This window comes from Bos javanicus, chromosome X (genome assembly GCF_032452875.1).
Source record: "Bos javanicus breed banteng chromosome X, ARS-OSU_banteng_1.0, whole genome shotgun sequence".
Taxonomy (NCBI): domain Eukaryota; kingdom Metazoa; phylum Chordata; class Mammalia; order Artiodactyla; family Bovidae; genus Bos; species Bos javanicus.
In genome coordinates this window covers 66,576,683-66,585,075 of record NC_083897.1, presented here as the reverse complement: position 1 = coordinate 66,585,075, position 8,393 = coordinate 66,576,683, and positions in this window count along the sequence as shown.

The following is an 8,393-nucleotide window of genomic DNA, read 5'->3' as shown; positions in this document are numbered from 1 at the left end:
TATCCGGCTGCTCCCCTATCAGACCTCATCTTTTTTAATTTTATTTTTTGTTTACCTCCCTCCATTCATTCACATGCTCATCTGAGAAGACTTAAGTTCTTCCAGCTTTGGACAATAACTGCTTTTAGAAACTGTAAAGTAGTTACAAGAGAACAGTTGCCCAAGATTCAGAATTTTTTTAAAAAAATGGAGCATGTGTATTATGTGGCCAATGTCTTCACTCTAACTTGGTTATGAGACTAAAACCATTCCTCACTGCTCTAACATGCTGAAGAATCATCTGAGAGGGAGGGAGATGGATGCTGAGTTGTCACATCAAAGGAAGCAGCATTATTCTAGCAGCATCCATTCTTGTTTAAGCCTTCCACTGTTAGAGATTTGAGGTTACATGATATACTTTATGCTCATAACTGATATGGCTGGAGAATTGGTATTGAATTTATAGCATCAGCAGAACAGAAAATGTGATGTATTTTATGCATGTCAATAAAGGAATGACCTGTTCTTGTTCTACAGAGAATGGAAATTGGAAGTCAAACACCCTTTGTATTCCAAAATAGGGTCTCAAAACATTTTGTAATTTTCATTTAAATTGTTAGGAGGCTTGGAGCTATTAGTTAATCTATCTTCCAATACACTGTTTAATATAGCACTGAATAAATGATGCAAGTTGTCAATGGATGAGTGATCAACTAATAGCTCTGCTAGTAATTGATTTATTTTTCTTCAATAAAGTTGCATAAACCAATGAGTTAGCTGCCTGGATTAATCAGTATGGGAAACAATCTTTTGTAAACGCAAAGCTGTTTTTTGTATATACTGTTGGGATTTGCCTCATTGTTTGACATCAAAGATGATGTAAATTTCAAGAGAGTGAATATTTTGCCATGTTCAGTTAAAAATGCGCAGTCTGTTACAGGTTGACACATTGGTTGACCTGATTTATGCAGAATTAATAAGCTATTCAGATAGTGTAGCTTTAGTATGCTGCACATGATACTGGCAGCCTGGGAGTTCATAGATGGACTTGGGACTCAGCAGATTTGAAACATGTATATGGAGTTTCAGAAATTTATTTTCCAGGTGCAACCCCCATCTAACTAAATTTTTTCTTCACCTTGTACGCTTGACAGCTGAAAAGACCATAACATGGGAGTAATAATGGGTCAAAATTTACAAAATAAAGTACTGTTTTGGTGTGGGAGTTGTCATGAGGCTATGTTGAAGTGACTTTAACCATGTGGGATATTGAGTTTTTTTAATGGATTGAATATCCATTAAAATGGATTTGTTCAGCCATTTACATTAATGAGCATTTAAATGCAACAGATACCATTTCAGGTGACTTAACGTGAATGAATAAAAGTCAATGCTATTGGATTAAAAAAAAAAAAAAGAAAAATCTGCACCCATATTTTCAAGTATGAAATATAGAAAGTTACATATTTGCTGTAAGAAAGTCATCATTCAGGCTTTCCTATATGAAATATATAGTATTCCATATTTTAATCAGGAAAATCTGCACTAATATGTTAATACAAGAAATGTACAGAATTTCATATTTCATGTAGAAAATCTACAGCTAGATTTTCAAATGTGAAATGTAAAGAATTCCATGTTTCATAAATTTAGCCTGTCTTCATATTTTAATAAGTCAAACACAGAGAATTCCGTATTTCATGTGGGAAAATCTAAACCAAGATACTTATACATGACATGTAGCAGATTGCACATACTATGGAGCAAAATCAGGGTCCACATGTCATACAGGTAATATAGGGATTCTGTACTTCATAGAAGCATATCTAAGGTAAGATTTCCATATTTGAAACATAGAAAATTCCATATTTCATGTAAAAAATCTGAACTCAAATTTTCATACCTAAAATATATACAGTTAATATGCCATGTAAGAAAATCTGTACCCTGGTTTTCATATGAGAAGTGAAAATAAATCCATATTTCATCTCAAAAATTCCTCATCTTGTTTTTACTTGGGAAATATAGAGAGTTCCATATATTTTCTAAAATATCTGTACTTAGATTTCCACATAAAAAACATGAAAAATTTCATATGTGATGCGTGATTTCTGTATGTGAAATATAGAAATTTCATAGTTCATGTAGTAAAATCTGTTCCCAGATATCTATATATGAAATTAGAATTACATATTTTATGTCAAAAAAATCATAATTAAGGTTTTCTTGTATGAAATATGCAGAATCCCATATAGCAATATAGCAGAAAATCTACACTTATCATCTGTGAGATATACATGATTTCATACTTCATTTAGGAAAATTTGCACTCAGATTTCCACATGTGAATCATACAGAATTACATATTTTCACAGTTGAAAATCTAGGCCCACAAAACCCATGCTAATATTTTAGTATGAGTTCTATAGAGAATTTAACATTTAATGTAGGTTAATGAATGTCTATATTTTCCAAAGTTAAACACAGAGAATTCCATATATCATGTGCAGAATGTGCACATAGATTGTATAAGTGTAAAGTAAAACATTCAATATTTAAGCAGGAAAGCCTTTTTCCAGATTTTCATATAGCATATTGCATGTTTCATGCAGGAAAACCTGTGTCTAGATTTTCAAATGGGAAATATAGAGAGTTACATATTTAATGTAGAAACATCAGCACCCATATTTTCATATGTGAAATATAGAGTATCCCAAAACAAGGAAATCCGTGTCCATATTTCTTTATGTGAAATATGAAATATACCAACTTTCATGTACCTAGATGATCATTTATGAAATGTACAAATTTTCTACTTCAGTAATGAAAATTTGCCTCACTGTTTCATATTTGAACTATGGAGAATTATATACTCCATGTCCGAAAATCTTAACTGAGATTTTCCTTACAAAACTGCAAAATATTCCATACTTTATTCATGAAAATATGTGTTCAAATTTTCCTATGTGAAATATACAGCATTCCATATTTATGCAGGAAAAAGAGTGCAGAGATATCCAGATGTGAAACATACAATGGTCCATCTATCATGACAAAAATATACAGCTAGATTTCTAAACATAAATACAGATTTCAAATTTAATGTAGAAAAATCTACACCCATAACTCATATGTGATATAGAGAAAATTTCACATTTCATGCAGGAAAATCATCATTCAAGTCTATATATGCACAAAGCAGGGCATTCAAAACCAGTGCTCTGGAACAACCCATGGGAATAGGCTGGGGAGGGAGGTGAGTGGGGCTTGAGGATGTGTGGGACACATGTATACCTATGGCTCATTAATGTTGATACATGGCACACAAAAAAATCACAGTATTGTACAGTAATTATCCTCCAGTTATAACAAATAATTTGAATTAAAAAAAGAAAACAGTGGAAGAAACTCTACTCAGTGCTCTGTGGTGACCTAAATGGGAAGGCAATCCAAAAAATGAAGGGATCTATGTATGCCTATAATAGATTGACTTTGATGTACAACAGAAACTAATACAAGGTACTAAAGCACTCCATTCCAATAAAAATTCTTTTAAATACATTACAATTCAACTATGGCTCCAGCAGTGAATGAATAAATGGTTCCCCCATTTGCAATATATATATCCTAGGGAACATTATGCTTTTTAAGTATAATATTTCAGTTAGAGGAAGATAAAAAACTGTATCATCACATGATATTGTTAGTTAATTTACCTGAATTATAGAAACAGAGTAGAATGTGATTATCTGGGGCCAGTGGAAATAGACCATGATGGTCTAAGTTACCAACTTTCAGTCAAAGTTTGAACAATCTCACCAAGGAAGATACTGTAATAAGGGCAAGAAGGGCATGGAGCTGCCGTCCTTAGCTAAAGACCATAGAAGTTAGAAGACCAGGTCCACCAATAGTCAGCCTCTCAGCAGAGTGTAGTAAAAGATATATTTCAGCCTTTGCCCATGGCCCTCCAGGTGCTCTGGCCTTGGTCTGTCTGGGTAGCAAGGTCTGGAGCCTGGGGACAGGCTAAAGGCCGAGTCTTGCAGAGGTCCAGAGACCTTACTAGAGCTATTCACTGGCCTGGCCCAGGGTTCAGAGAAATAGGCAACCTACCTGCCATCCCCACCTCCATGACTTAATTCTTGTGGCAATCTGACTGGGTCAGAGTCTACAGAACCCAGCCCCTGCCCTCCCCCCGCCCCCACAATTAGGGTAGACTGAGAAGACAGGGCAGCTGTGGGCTGGGAACCTGGCTCCCTCATTTAAGGTGGCTGGGCAGGATATGGGGACCTTGGTAAGAGGAGGGCCCAGAGACTGAGAGCTGCCTCTTCAGTTGTGACTGGCCACGAGGGGGAGGACCAAGACAGGGTCCTGGATGAATGCTCTCAGACAAGATAATCAGCTTGCCCAGGAACCCCCTCCTCCTAAACAGGACCTTGGAGTGTGAAAGTCAAGCTTAGAATCTGACCTTTCAACATTGAGAATAATATTTGTTTTGCTAGAGGTTTATAGGAATACAGTTACCTAACTGTGACTTTTCTTCAAGAATAGAATATCTGAAAGCAAGATGTTTGTCACAGCTAATCACATCCCTCCCACAAGTTTTGTATAAGTGGGCATTCTTGAAAGCTTTTTGGAAGTTCAGGATTTTTAAAGGCATAAGCCAACCATCTCCTTGCATGGCCCTGTAAGACAATGCTCTCTTTAAACTCCAATGTTCTGAAATTGTTTTTCTAACTAACCCATGGGTACATCAGTTGAGTTCAACTTAGTCACTCAGTTCAGTTCAGTTCAGTCGCTCAGTCCTGTCCAACTCTTTGCGACCCCATGAATTCCATCACGCCAGGCCTTCCTGTCCATCACCAACTCCAGAGTCCACCCAAAGCCATGTCCATCGAGTCGGTGATGCCATCCAACCATCTCATCCTCTGTCGTCCCCTTCTCCTCCTGCCTTCAATCTTTCTCAGCATCAGGGTCTTTTCAAATGAGTCAGCTCTTCGAATCAGGTGGCCAAAGTATTGGAGTTTCAGCTTCAACATCGGTCCTTCCAATGAACACCCAGGACTGATCTCCTTTAGGATGGACTGGTTGGATCTCCTTACAGTCCAAGGAACTCTCAAGAGTCTTCTCCAACACCACAGTTCAAAAGCATCAATTCTTTGGTGCTCAGCATTCCTTATGGTCCAACTCTACATCTATACATGACTACTGCAAAAACCATAGCATTGAATATATGGAACTTTGTTGGTAAATAACGGGTCTGTTTTTTAACATGCTATTTAGGTGTGCCATAGGATTTCCTCAAAACAGCAAAACTCTTTTAATTTCATGGCTGCAGTCACCTTCTGCAGTGATTTTGGAGCCCAAGAAAATAAAGTCTGTCACTGTTTCCTTTGTTTCCACATCTATTGCCAGGAAGTGATGGGACCGAATGCCGTGATCTTAGTTTTTTGAATGTTGAGTTTTAAATCAGCTTTTCTCAGTTTCCTCTTTCATTTTAAACCAGAGGCTCTTTAGTTTCTCTTCGCTTTCTGCCATTAAATTGTCATCTGGGTATCTGAGGTTATTGATATTTCTACCTGCAATCTTGATTCCAGCTTGTATGTCATCCAGTCCTGCATTTCCCATGATGTAATCTGCATTTAACTCCCGTACTCTTGCCTGGAAAATCCCATGGACGGAGGAGCCTGTTAGGCTGCAGTCCATGGGGTTGCGAAGAGTCGGACATGACTGAGCAACTTCCCTTTCACTTTTCACTTTTATGCATTGGAGAAGGAAATGGCAACCCACTCCAGTGTTCTTGCCGGGAGAATCCCAGGGACGGGGGAGCCTGGTGGGCTGCTGTCTATGAGGTCACACAGAGTCGGACATGACTTAAGTGATTTAGCAGTAGCAGCAATCTGCATTTAAGTTAAATAAGCAAGATGACGATATTCAGGCTTGACGTGCTCCTTTCCCAATCTGTTCCATGTTTAGTTCTAACTCTTGCTTCTTAACCTGCATACAGATGTCTCAGGAGGCAGGTAATGTGGTCTGGTATTTCCAACTCTTTAAGAATTTGCCACAGTTTGTTGCGACCCACACAGTCAAAGGCTTTAGTGTAGTCAACAGTTTTCTAGGAAACATATTTATTGTATCTCTTTTCTCTTTTCAGTCTTTTGGTAGTTTCCTTATCATGTGCATCACATTATGGTTTAATACTTATTCAATAATAGAAATGTTTCCCATCCATTATGTCTTTGTGGAGAGGATTTCTAGATTGAAAAGAAATTTTGAATTTTGTTTTCATCTGTATTACTCCCAAACAACCCATTTTTTCTTAAGCAGCTGCTTTCTGAGTTTGGGCTACCTGGTTAGTGGGGTGAGCTTTGGGAGACAGATGAATATATAGCAGTACCAAGTTGAGAGAAGAAAATCAATATTATGAATAAATTGTAGTCTCTCAAAATGTGTATGCTGAAGACATAACTCTCTGTACATTATATTTCATTAAAATGTGAGTAGATTGTCATTTCTTCTGACACTATTTGGAAATAGGGCCTCTAATTAGGTAGTTGGATTAATACAACTGATTCTTTATAAGAAAAGGAGATCAGTCACAGACAACACAGAGACATTACTGTGTGAAGACAAAGCCAGAAAATTCTGGATGACACAGTCCAGAACAGAACAAATCTCCTGACCCTTTGATTATTGATTTGATCCCCAGAAGCTTGAGAAAACATCGTTTTAAGCTACCTGGCATGCTTCTCATTGTTCTGGCAACCCTAGAAAACCAACACACCCACTTCCTCTTGAAAAGAGGCTTTCAGTTTCAAATGAGGCCTCCTTTTCTTACCTAGGTTCTCATGGAAAGGAAATTTCCCCTCTAGAATACCTACCAGACTTTTTGGACCCCTGCCCCCACAAACCTTTGCTCTCTTACTTGGCCTATCTAGTTTGACTTCTGAAGAAATTACTGTTCACCCTAGAGTAATTGATTCAGACTATAAAAGAGAAATTCAAATTATGTCATCTCAGATTTTATAGCAATTCAAAAAGGGGGATAAAATTGCTCAATTACTTATTTTACCTTACATTTCTATTAACTCCTCTAGTGATGTACAGACGGGTGGATTTGGCAATACAGATCAAAAACAGTCCTTTTGGAGATCATTAGTATCTGAATTTGCCCAACCGACTGTAAATATCAAAATTAATGGTAAAAGATTTTCTGGTCTCCTCAACACTGGATCTGATATTACTATTATTTCCAAACATTTATGGCCCAAATCCTGGTCTGTACAAAAAATTTCTTGCCAAATTGCAGGGATTTCTCAAACCAAAGTACAAGAGGTTTATCAGAGTACTCAAATTTATCCATGTGAGGGACCAGAAGGCCAACCTGCAACATTAAAACCTTATGTGATAGATGCACCCCTTAATCTAATAGGAAGGGACTTATGCAATGGCAAACTCAGATATACATTCCACATTTTTCCTAGGGGCCACTGCTCATTTAACAAATACAGTTATTAAAATAACTTGGAAGAATGACAAGCCTATTTGGACACAGCAGTGGCCCCTCATGAAAGAGAAATTACAGGTGGCTAAGCAACTTATAGATACACAACTAGAATTAAAGCATATTGAGGAATCTTGTTCTCCTTGGAAGTCTCCTATTTTTGTTATAAAAAAGAAATCTAACAAATGGCATCTCCTAACAGACATTCGGAGAAGGCAATGGCACCCCACTTCAGTACTCTTGCCTGGAAAATCCCATGGATGGAGGAGCCTGGTAGGCTGCAGTCCATGGGGTCGCTAAGAGTCAGATACGACTGAGCAACTTCACTTTCACTTTTCACTTTCATGCATTGGAGAAAGAAATGGCAACCCACTCCAGTGTTCTTGCCTGGAGAATCCCAGGGACGGAGGAGCCAGGTGGGCTGCTGTCTATGGGGTCGCACAGAGTTGGGCATAACCGAGGCCAGGGGCAGTGGCTGGGAGGACCAACCCCATGTTCAAGGAGCTGTGGTTGTGCGGGCACAGGAGGGCCTAAAGGAGCTATCCCACATTGAAGGTCAGGAAGGGCGGCGGTGAGGAGATACCCCTCGTCCAAGGTAAGAGACACCCAAGTAAAACGGTAGATGTGGCAAGAGGGCAGCAGAGGGCAAACACACTGAAACCATACTCACAGAAAACTAGTCAATCTAATCACACTAGGACCACAGCCTTGTCTAACTCAATGAAACTAAGCTATGTCCTTGGGGCAACCCAAAATGTGCGGGTCATTGTGGAGAGATTTGACAGAATGTGGTCCACTGGAGAAGGGAATGACAAACCACTTCAATATTCTTGCCTTGAGAACCCCATGAACAGTATGAAAAGGCAAAATGATAGGATACTGAAAGAGAAATTCCCCAGGTCAGTAGGTGCCC